Below are 7,948 nucleotides of genomic sequence, written 5' to 3' on the forward strand. Positions count from 1 at the left end.
TCTGTTTCTGGAAATATATGATATATGGATCATATAAATCCCATCCTTCATAGTCTTCATTGGTTTCCCGTAGGAGCCCATATCAGGTTAAAGATTTTGACCCTTGTATTCAAATGTTTTCATGGAAATGCCCCTGCATACCTCAGTGAACTCATCAAGCCATATCATCATGGTCGTAATCTGCACTCAAATAAAAAAAAAAAAAAAAAAATCTCATCTCTGAAATAAGTGTCAAATCTAAGACATTTGGTGATAGGGCTTTTGGAAAAATGGCACTACAGTATCACCATGGAATAATCTCCCTCTCAGTATCAGATGCATAACAGATTGTGATAAATTCAAATCTGTGTTCAAAACTCACCTTTTTGATAATTGTTAATTACATATGAATAGAGAAATATTTGAAAGATTTTGTTTTCATTAATTTCGTACATGCAGAGAGGCTATCTTATGGTATTATGCGTTCTAAGAACTGACTATTATTATTCTGTTCCAAGACTTTTGGACAGTACAACACTAAGAGGGTTTCTCTATCAGTTGTCACTCAAAGCACACAAAGGGTTGAATTACCTATTGGCTTTTCCTAGGGGCAGTATTCTATAACTTTAGTAGACATAGCCAATCCATATTCATGTTCGTGTCTATTCTGTATGCGAGTTGTTGTTTTTCACCTAGCGGCGGCGTTGGGAGTAGCATGTTAGTTGCTTATCTGATCAAGAGATTCCACTTCACCCATAGAGGGCGCTATGAGTATGTTTCTGCACACACCCACTGATCATGTGTTGCAAATGAAGACCTGCTTTTATATTCATATGTGTATTCATGCCTTCCATCAAGACATGATTTTTTTTTTCTTTATGATGAACTATTTGAGTATCTCATCTGTCATCTTGAAATGTCATGGTTATATTTTGTGTATTTCTGTCCATGGAAGAATTTCATTCTTTATGTTAATAGTACCAAGCTTTGAGCTGAACAGAAATATTGGCATATTTCTTTATTGTAGCATACTCTTTATGTTAATACCAGACTATGAGCTGAAGATTATATGTATAGATTATGACATTACTACAATCAATATTACAAGATGTATGACTTGAAATAAAGTATTTCTAGAGAAAGATTCACTCTGTTCATGTTATATTCAATGTCATGTTATTGTCAATATCAGGACTTTGTTTGGCTATGTGACATACAACTGTATACAGCACTCATAAACATATGTCACAACTATTTTCATTTTAAACAATTCTTACCTGCTACATAAGAGGACAAAAGTCTCACATAGAATTTATATACTCAATAAACTCAGTAAACACACTTGTTATCTCGTGATCTTCTCTTCACAGAATTCATAGCCATGCTGTAGATGTTTCATTGGCATGTTTCATCTATTTCATTTCATTTATTTGTTTCCATATCCAAATAGTACAAAAAACATGTAATTGTAAAGTAGTGTAATCGACTTGTACAAGAAGGTGAAATGTCATGAAGCAAATACAAATGCAAACATTAATTTTACAAGAGTATAATACATGTACAGTTGCACCTACAAACACATATAGATACACGTGATTAACATAATTTGGTCATCAGGAATTCACAATTAGTTGAAATAGCCCTTGCCAGTAAGGAATATAGGAGGAATATGGAGGTAACTTGCCGCTTCCAATTATAATAGTAACACTACTTCTGCTACAACTGCTACTACCACTACAACTACTACTACTCATAATAAAGTACTTGTTCTACTGCTGCTGCAACTTCCACTTGTACTACTATTGCCACTACTGATAGTGATACAGGTGACCTGAGTCATAACAAAGTCCTCAGGACCAACAGTTTTCTTCTGTTATACGGTATTGAAATTTCTTGCGCAAATTTGAGCAAAGAAAATGGGATTTCATCAGGATGATTATTAATAATAATTTTGGGACATGAATTTTTACTTCTTTGTAATGAGAGCTTTGTTATAACTGTATCTGTTACAGTAGGAGTGCACTGTAATAACTACTTCTACTACTACAAATACGTACTACAAGTACCACTATACAGTAATTATGTAATTATGCCAAAACAGAACAAAAGCTGACAAGCAAAGTAATTTGAGACGAAAAAAATGTATTTACTGAGACATTTCCGAGAGTGGTGTAATCAACAGATGCCTACAGATGCCTTCTTAGGTTAATTCAAAATGAGCACAATATAGAACTACACAGAGAGCGATACAAAGTATTACACAAGCCACTGAACATTACCAGATAGAACAGGCATAGAACAAGGCAAATATTCTCAATGCAAGAGTATGTTATAAGTTATACTATATTTGAAATATGTGCCATTTGACATGCTAAAAAAGAAGAAGAATATAATAAGAAAATATGGGATTCTTTTAATCATAACTCTGAGAATATTCCTTGTCCTTGTTATACAACAAGTGATCTATCATTGGAAAGGTCTTATTTTGCTCTGATAATGGACTTGATTTAAATTCTTTTTTTTTTTTACTGCAACTGATTGACAAATTGCCCTACATCAATATAAATAGTTTTCATAACAATTTGTCTATTGCAAAAAAAAAAAAATGACTCTAAGAGTTTCATCAATTTGAATGATTACATTCACACTCACACATAGAGAAAGAGAGAGAGAGAGATGTGTTTGTGTGTGTGTGTGTATTTGAAGACCTACCCCTATTTTGATATCCCTTTATATGCGCTAGACTTGTACTGTCACGGACTGGTAATATGTATACATGCATATTTATCTCCTATAGGGACCAGGAATGACATCTCATAGCGCTCTGTATCCAGTGGAAGAGGTGCTCTATAAATATCAAGTACATGTATTATTCTTATTATGTGAGCGTGTGTGTGTGTGTGTGCACGTGTTTGTGTGTACATACATAATAATAATAATAATAATTATTATTATATACACGCTTATCAATTTGTCATTGAATGAGAATGCGTCTAAAACGATCACTATGAATGAAAAATGTAGTGGAAAAAGAAAAGAAGGTGTAGACCGTGGTGTGAACCCATGTCTGCTTGTTTTCCTCCCGGACATATTTCAACCCTGTTTGGTTGAGCAACACACCCGAGAACCAGTTCTCTTGATCCTGTGGGCTCAGGAAGCTTCACGAGGGCAGGAAAAACAACAACGACAGGTCCAGAAGAGTGTGAAGGTCAGTCAGAGTGGTCAAGACAGCCAGCTAGCACGCTGATTGGCCAGAATGACCAGACCAAACACCCAGAGGGCGCGGGGTGGATCGAGATAATCGGGGACGCGGATGTGAAATTGGCGGGGTGGGAAGAGAAGAGTGCTTGTTGTTACTCGATAAAGGTCAGCGTCGGGTCATCTTGTAGTGACCTCGTCAGGTCAGATTTTAGGACACGGGTTACTCTAACTACCCTGGGCGTTCCCCTGAATAATCGTACGATGCCAAATGCGTCGGTGATCTCTTAAAACGACTGTAATGAAAAACCCCAATCACCTCTTTATCATTGCGACGCGTTTTCATTCATATGAAATTCTGTTGAGAAGCAATACTTTTTCCGTGTGATCCTATCCTCAGTGTTTTTCATTAATAGTGTACGACACCGTATTCTAATGAACTATGGCTACTAAAATCGCGTTGCGTGGTTTCTACACAACACCTTTAACCATGGCTATGGCGACCGATGCACTTTTGCGATGACGGATTACTAAGTATGGGGGACGTTTCTCTGAATGAAATATTGATACTTTATCAATAGAATAGTTATTGATCAAGCTTTCGCGATGAGTTTTAGAGCTTTGATCAATCTTAAAACTATGTACTGTCTTCCCCAGGCCTCCCCTCCCCCCCCCCCCCCGTCTTGATGGCAATCTTACAACAAAACCCTATGTCACAATAGTACAAAAATTGAATGATACATAGAAAATATAAAAATAAATTTGTTTTGTTTTGTGTATAATTTGACGAATGAAAACATACGTTTCCTTGAACCATTGGTGATGTGTTTAATTTTTAAGGCGACTAATTCCTCATATCTCGAGGAAGACCGTGCCCTTTCGATGCCGTGGAAATGTGAATTTTTATTTTTTTTTTGGTGAAATTCCATCACGTTCCTTTATAAAATATTGTAGACCAATTTAGTGTGACAGGACGGATTGTTGTGTTGTTTCCGTTTAGAGATGTCTGCACTTAAAATATTGACTAAATCTATGAACATTCCTTGCATTTAAACGATATTTTCCTTATATTTTTCAAATAGTGTTTCACTGATTAGTCTGCATACACATCAGAAAGAGAGTTGAATCTAAACGCCGTGCGCGTTGAAGGCGATCGAAACGTGCCCACAGTTGTTTTGATGAAATAGCGCCATCTTGTCGCATTCTGCACAGACCTCACTTACGTGGGCCTACGTGCATTTGTTACTCTTTTTTCCCCATCTTATCATGATGTTGTTTCTAGCTTACAAAAGATATTAAAAGATAGTTTCACAGAACAAAAGACTTCCCTTAGCAACCACAGAATTTGTCCTTTCATAGCAACAAAACATATTATGTAGGTCTATAATTATGTATTCAGACACATGCAGGTTTAAAAAAAAAATCACAAAAAGTATAAACCAAGTGTAGAATCTCAAATTACCTGAAGGAAGCATAAGTAAATTTGAAACATTACGAAGCTTCCTGCTTTAGTGAAATTTTGTAGGGCTTAATTAACTTTATTTTCATAATTCCTTTTGACACGTCACGAAGATCTCGTACATATTTTTTTATCTTGAACTGAAGCTGTTTTGTCTGATGATATTACTATGCCACCCAAATGGTTCAGTTTATGCTATACGCAATTTCATCGCATAATGATAAATTTCGACGGCTCTTCTTGAGGATGGATAGCCTTTGTTCAAGGTTCACTCACCAAGAAGCTCGATTTCATCGCCCAAAATTATTGTTATAGGGCCTACTAATAGCGTGAGAGCCTATTATAGTAGAGTATATTATAGAGGAGCTGAACTGGTCGTGTCTTCTGTGGCTTTTTGAGTCAAAATATTCAACGTGGATTTTGTTTTCATGGATCTCTGGGAATGCATCGTCTTGGAAGGACACATACCACTAATGGTCATCTATTTCAGTCAAAGGTCACTTCAAAGGCTCCATAAAACTTTTTCTCTCTCTCTCTCTTTCTTGTTGAGGGAATGGGTAAAACGAATGTAAACATTCCAGCCAGTTATGGATACAGGTCAACTGGACATAGACCGAAGAAAACAAAACGGGTCATGGCCACTCAAACATGATTGCATTGCTCAAAACTGTAATGTTCTCGTGAACAGAACGTGGAGTACAACCAAGGAGGTACTAGGCGAGCTCGTACCTCCTTGATATACAACTATACGTGGGAAACAAACTTGTCATTTATAAGCTCCATATAGCCTTCCCTCGTTTTTTCTTGTAATCATCAAGGCCTCTGAGCCTTTTTGTGAAATTCTCAGTTTATTTCCTATTTTGCATCGACTTTAAACAAAGGCGTGATTTCAGATTGTAAGAAAGAGATGATTAAGTGCTTGCATGCATATATAATATTTTATTCGAAATGGAAATGAATAAACAAAACGAATGAATGAAAATATTTTTCCAGGAGAAGTATAGGTGGAGTGGGTCTAGGCTGAAAATGAGATGGCATGGTATTGTGAGCTTTAACTTGTCCCCGCCAGTAGAAGACACACCACAAGGTCATGTATGCCTGCGCGAACACACATGGAGGAACAGACGAATATTATGACTCACTCATAGAGGCAGATGAAAGTGAAGATGACCTGCACTTGCAGGGAATTTATAGGGAGACTACTAGTATACCCTATTCATATTATAATCGTCATTTATTCAAGTCCAATTATTCAGAGGTTCCAGGCTGCACTGACCAGACGTGTCCTCGTACCAAGGATCTAGCTCAATAATATCGAAATGCTGAATGCTGGCATCCCAGCAACGAACGTTGTTGTTAGAAGCAAAAAAAAAAAAAAAAAAAAAAAAAAAAAAAAAAAAAAAAAAAAAAATACGACAAGCAAACACAAAAGGGAAACAACAACAACAACAAGAACAACAACAGCAGCAGCATCAACAGCAACAACAACAACAGCAACGACAACAGCAGCAGCAACAGCAACGACAGCAGCAGCAACAGCAATAACAACAACAGCAGCAACAACACCACCACCAGCAGCAACAACAGCAACAGCAACAGCAACAACAAAATCAGCGGCGGCAACAACAACAGTAGCAGCGGCAACAGCAGCAGCATCAACAACAGTAGCAGCTACAACAACAGCAGTAACAGCAACAGCAGCAACAACAGCAGCAGCAGCAACAACAGCAACAACAACAGCAACAACAACACGACGGACCCGTTACCCACCAGACCTGGCATAAAGCTTCCAAGTTGGCAGAACCTCGAGGATGTGTTCAGGTTCGCCGCCCTTCCTTCTCACCAGAACTCTCGACGGCGCGCTGGGCGGTAAAAATCGAGGCGGGCGAAAATAACATTTAATGGTCATTTTCAGAGGCCAGTTTTGTTTATTGCACAGTCATAAATATTCTGGAGACGATGGTTGAGGTCGAGCAGCTGCCGAGTTTTCAGACGGTGATAACCAGCGTACATTTTCAAGCGAACAATACGAGTATATAGGCTGTAGCGAAGTTATATTCCTTTGACTATTATAGGAGTTGGTGTCATTCGACATTCCTACACAATACTGTGATCACGACGATTGATATGATCACTACTACAATCTTCTTTCGGTAACTAAGCATCTGGTCTGTTTCCCCCCAAAGAAAGAGAAAGGGAGTTTCGTTTGGATGCAATGGACAAGAGTTAACGACCATTATACTCCGTCATGAAAGACTGAACTGCCAGAGGCCTAATTCGATGGCGAATTTGTCATTTTTCGGACTCCATTGATGTGTTGTGTCGTTTTACTGTCTCTTCAATTACATCGATCTCTTGTTTCCGCTGCATAATTATGAGTTTGAAATATGCATTGTTGATGATATCATTTTTAATGTAGATATTACACGTACCACACTTTTATACGCCTCTTCTTGAGATTTGCTTTGCTAACGACACTTTAAAAAAATACTTTGATTCGGGACTGTAAATAAGGCAGGATAGGTCTATACATTAGCACAGATTCCATATGTCACGTTGGTGCACAATGACTGCAATGCACACTTTCAGTGCAAAAGACATACAAGGACTGTCATACAAAAATTGAATAGCATTAAGTTGCCTTTGTAAACGCTCACTGTCAAACAACAATGCATACAATGTCATTATCACTATTGTAATATAAGGTCAGTGTTATCACTTTTTTTTTTTTTTTTTTTTTTTTTTACTTCCGCTCTTTCTACTTTTTGCCTCTTTATACTTCAAGTATCTCCATGATGAAACTGCGTGGATTGTGGGCGTGGTGATTTTAAGGTAAACTCGCCAAACCTACATCATGAACCGATTCGCTATGAACTGTCACGTGGTGGCTGAGATGTTGATACTCATCGGACATCCTCGCATTGTTGGCGCGTCTTCCATTGGTCTTATGAGCGGGAACGGGCTGGCCCTCCCTCACCCCAGAGCAATCTTCCAAGTTTAAAGGATGCGATATTCTGTTCAAAGTTGATATTGCATTAAGTTGTAAGAAACTGAATATCATATCTCCATTTTTGAGAAGCATAAAACATTACTTCATTAACTCTATTTGTATATCTACACCTTTGCGTCGGCTTCCCAGAAAACTGTGCATTATCCTTTCCTATTCTGGCAATCAGGGCCATGAGTACAGAGGTAGTTAGAGGTTTATACACTCTAAGACAACACTGTGAAGTTAAAACGCATTTGCATAAGAGCCCCATGATGATTCGTAATCAAGCCCTCCCCCAATTTCGATTTAAAAAAATGCTCTTC

This window comes from Diadema setosum, chromosome 7 (genome assembly GCF_964275005.1).
Source record: "Diadema setosum chromosome 7, eeDiaSeto1, whole genome shotgun sequence".
NCBI lineage: Eukaryota > Metazoa > Echinodermata > Echinoidea > Diadematoida > Diadematidae > Diadema > Diadema setosum.